We start from the raw sequence: 5,040 nt of genomic DNA, 5'->3' as shown, positions 1-5,040 counted from the left end.
GTGTCTTCCAGTTGAAAATGGGTCTTTTGTAGACAGCAAATAGATGGGTTTTGTTTTTTTTATCCATTCTGCTACCCTGTGTCGTTTGGTTGGAGCATTCAGTCCATTTACATTCAGTGTTATTATTGAGAAATGTGGGTTTAGAGTCATTGTGTTCTCCCTAGAATTCATGTTTATAGTGGTGTCTCTGGCACTTTGTATTCTTTGCAACATTTCCCTTATAGAGTCCCTCTTAGGATTTTTTGTAGGGCTGGTTTGGTGGTCATGAATTCTCTCAATTTTTGTTTATTTGGGAACACTTTTATCTCTCCTTCTATTTTTAATGACAGACTTGCTGGATATAGGATCCTTGGCTGTATGTTTTTTCTGTTCATCACATTGAAGATTTCCTGCCATTCCTTCCTGGCCTGCCAAGTTTCATTCCATAGGTCTATAACCACTCTGATAGGTTTCCCTTTGTATTTGAGGGCCCTTTTCTCCCTAGCTGCTTTCAGAATTCTCTCATTATCTTTATATTTTGCCAGTTTCACTATGATATGTTGTGCCGAAGGCCGATTCAAGTTACGTCTTAAGGGGGTTCTTTGTGCCTCTTGAATTTGAATGTCTATTTCTTTTCCCAGATTTGGGGAGTTCTCAGTTATAATTTGGTCTAGTGTCCCTTCAGGCCCTTTCTCTCTGTCTTCCTCTTCAGGAATTCCTATGATACAGATGTTGTTCTGCTTGATTGTATCACTCAGGTCTCGAATTCTCCTTTCCTGCTCCTGGATTAATTTCTCTCTTTTTTTCAGCTTCCTCTTTTGCTATAACTATATCTTTTAATTCGCCTTTTCTTCTCTCTGCCTCGTCAATCCTTGAGGTAGCTGCCTCCAGTTTGTTATTCACCTCACCTATAGCCTTTCTTAACTCATCATAGTGCCTAGTCATTGTCTCAGTTGATTCTTTGATGCTTTTCTCAACCCCAGTGATTAATTTTATGACAAGTTTTTTAAATTCTTGGTCTGGTATGTTGTCTAGATCTGCCTTGAGCAGTTCTGTGGCTGTGACTTCCTCCTGGAGGTTCTTCAGGGGAGCGTTCCTTCGTTTTGTCATTTTTGCTATTTTTCTGTCTCTTGTCACCTTTAGAAAGCTCATTGAGCACTGTGCACCTGTTAATATTTCTCTGTTAAAGGAGGCTTATTGACTGTCCAGGGCCTGTCTTTTCAGGAAATATTCTTTTAATGGTGTCTCTCAGTTTCTCTTGTTGTGCCTTTGAATATTTTATTTCCCTACTCAGCAATATTTGGGACTCGCTGTCATGCACACTTTGGCTTGTTTCTTGGTGTAGCCCTTAGAAGGAAAACAGACAGACAAACACAGAGGGAACAGTAACACACAAACGCACATACAAATCAAACAAACAAACACATTAAAAGGGGGAAAGAAAATGAAGAGAATGGGGAGGAAAGAGATGAAAAGAGGAGAAGAAGAAAAGGAAAAAGAAATTAAAAAAATAAATAAAGGGGGACAGAGACAATAAAGGACAGTGGACAGTCTAAAAGTGTATGATCCATTGAGTGGAGAGGTAGGGATGAGATATAGGAGAATATATCTGGATTGCAAGAAGGAAAAAAAAAAAGGGAGAAAGGAGAAAGGAAAATAAGGAGTAAAAATTTTTTAAAAATTTAAGTAAAAAAGTAATAATAATAAAAAATACATACAGAAAAAGGCGAAAAGAAGAAAAAATGAAGAAAAAAAAGAAAAAAATTATAAAGAAAGCAAAAACAACTTAAAAAACCCAGCAGCTCCCCCTCGTGGATAGGTGTGGTTTGATGTGGTAGGTCTCAGAGGCTGCTCTCAGAGGCTCCGCCTTGGTGTCTACAGAGATTAGATAGGTGTCACACCAAACTCCGCTGAACTATGAACTGTAGGCCACTCTAATGAGTCCGATCTCCTTTTGCCGCGGTTGATCAGAGTTGTATTTTCCAGGCCTGCCTCGGTTCAAAGTTCCAGTCCATGCACTCTTTATGCTACCACAGATGGTGTTTTTGTTTTGGTTGCTGGCTTCTTAGAGGGAGTAATCGGATTGTCTTGGCTCAGGCTGGGATTTCGGCTGACCCTGCCTGAGGCGAGATGCGCAGCAGGAGGTGAAGTGTGCACCGTCTCAGACCCAACCCCCAGGGGGGATAGTGTTAGCATTGGGGGAGGAATGAGTGCGCAGCTGTTGCCAGAGGCGGCGCCGGGAGCTGCTGGAAATGAGCTGGGAGCTCCTGCAGCCTGTGCGCGCACCCAGGTCTCCACCGCCACCAACTCTCTGCTGAGATCGCGCAGAGGTGGGGGCTATTTTTTGCCTGTTGGCACCCGGGATTCAGGTTTCACGCGGCCAATGCTGGGGGCAAGATGCACCGTGGAAATGAGGTGCGTGCTCCCACTCCCAAAACCGAGGTTGAAGTGAGCACCCCTATCACCGCCACTGCAGCAGTCGCCGACTCCTTGCCAAGATGGCGCTGGGCTGGAAGCTGTTCCTTCCCTTGCGCCTCCTGGGTTTGGGATTTAGGCTACCCAGCAGTTATCTATGGATTGAGCTTCTCTCTCCAAGCGTGGTTAAGTGTTCTTAACCTCTTCCCCAGAGACAGTACTATGAGCATGTTCAGTCTCTCTGTCTCTTCCCTTTGTCTCTCGGGCTCCACGCGCTTGCCCCACGTTGGGCTGGGGCTCCCACCTCCCCTGTCCATCTCGGGCTGGCCCGTTTTCCAATCTCCCCAGCTCGCACTCACTCACTCAGGTATCCTTCAGGTTCTCTTCCTTCTGGAGTCCGTATTTTCTCCTTCTGCTCTTGCAGATGAGAGTAATGTCCTTCTCAGTTCAATCGATGGGGCAGACAAAGTTTACAGAGCTCCCTTCCTCTCCGCCATCTTGGCTCCTCCTCCTGCCCCATTATTTAAAAGGGAATTTTAAAGTCTTTCTCTCCAAGTCTTTGATGGAGAACAAAATACCTGATGTTCCAACACTAAACCCTGTGCCATGCATGGATAGAAGATAAAAATTGATTCTGTGAACCTAAGAGAGAAGCTCTAACCTGAGATAATGATGTAAATTGGTAGAAGGCAATTAAAACAAGTGCACAGCCAAAGCTAATTTAAAACCTCTCTGTAAAGATTCTTCCACTAACTGGAGCCCAGGGAACTCTCACTAGAAAAACATACAATCCCTACTGGGGTGCCTGGGTGGCTCAGTTGGTTAAGCATTTGACTTGATTTCAGCTCAGGTCATGATCCTAGAGTCTTGGGATCAGGCTCTCACTGGGCTCAGAACGTGTCAGGCTCCTTGCAGAAACGAAGCCTGCTTAAGATTCTCTCTCTCCCTAGTTTGTTCTCATGCTCTCTGTCTCTGTCTCTCTCTCTCAAAAAAACAAAAACAAACAAAAAAACACTACCTACAGAAGATAAACTTTGTTAAATGATCAACTACACAAGGAAAGAAATTACCCTGATGAGAAAATGGACAAGAAGAATTAGCTCATCAAGAATTTCAATTAACATAAAGGAGCAATAAATATAGTTAAAATTATTAGAGATTAAAGAATAATTGTGTATCTTAATAAAAGAATCCAACATTAGGAATAAAAGAATAGAAATTTTGAAAAATTTGAAAAAGTACATCCAACTCTGAAAATGAAGAAAGTAATCACCGAGATGGAAAATTCAATGGGCAGATTAAGTAGCAAATTAGAAACAGCTAAAAGAAAATGAAAGACAATGTCCTTTTGTTTATATTTATATGATACATCTTGAAATTTTTAAATATAAAAATATAAAAAATATGAACCAGATTAGGAGACATGGAAAACAAGATAAAGAGGTATGCCATTCATCTAATAGGAGTTAAAGAGTTACAGAACAGGAGGGGAGAATATTCAAAGAAATAATGGCTAAGAAATTTTCAGTATTAAAGATGTTACTTGTGGGGCACCTTGGTGGCTCATTGGTTCAGCATCTGACTTCGGCTCAGGTCATGATCTCCAGTTCATGAGTTCCAGCCCCATGTTCAGCTCTGTCCTGACAGCTCAGAGCCTGGAGCCTGCTTCAGATTCTGTGCCTCCCTCTCTCTTTGTCCCTCCCCAACTTGTGCGTACATGTGCTTTCTCTCTCTGTCTCTCAAAAATACATAAACATCAGAAAATTTTTAAATAAGATGTTACTTTTTATTTTCAAATACAGTGTTAATTGCTTAAAACATAAAATATTTTTCAATAACAAAAGTTCTGCATGTTTATTTGCTTACACTTTTATAATCTGCATATCATATACAGAGAGAGTTCTTTATGTGGTAGAATGGAAATAACTCTCTGTAAAAGCTAATAAGCAAATATATTCATTTTGACATTTTCTTCCCCAAGAACACACAACTACAAAGACACTTGTAGACAGTTTAATCAGCAAGTTGAAAAATCAGAATTGCAGACATGTTATACATTGCAATATTCAATTCCCTCAAGATTTTTCACAATAGCATACAACTTAAATATAAATGTAAATTTTACAATAACTAAATTGTGTAGTGAATGTTTAGTAACTGTGTATGCACTCAGTTGACTCTGTTATCAATAACTGTTACTCGAAGAACGTCAGAATTTCCTGTAAGAATTAACACAAGGAGTCACTGCCCTGATCTCAAGCCTATCCCTGTCCCTTGTGTCTATATCATGGACAGACACTGAGTTGTTAACAAATAAGCTATACTTTCTGGTGTTTTCATAAATAAAACAAAATTATGCAATCTTTATGTTCATAATTTAATATTTCCTTCATGTTAGTGTGTGTTAATATTGGAAATCATGTTGCAAAATTAAACTTTCTTGTTATTTTCATAATTATTCACAATTTTACATTCCTTAATATTTTCAAAATGCTGTGAAAATATATGGTCATTATTCTGTATCATAGCATTCTGTATACCAGTGACACTTTAATCCTCATCTGTAGATCAGAAAGAAGAGATATGAGGGGCACCTGGGTTGCTCAGTCGGTTAAGTGTCCGGCTTCGGCTCAGGTCATGATCTCA

Source organism: Suricata suricatta, chromosome 10 (assembly GCF_006229205.1).
Source record: "Suricata suricatta isolate VVHF042 chromosome 10, meerkat_22Aug2017_6uvM2_HiC, whole genome shotgun sequence".
In the NCBI taxonomy this organism is placed as follows: Eukaryota; Metazoa; Chordata; class Mammalia; order Carnivora; family Herpestidae; genus Suricata; species Suricata suricatta.
The sequence above is the reverse complement of the archived record's forward strand: the minus strand, read 5'-3'. Positions refer to the sequence as shown.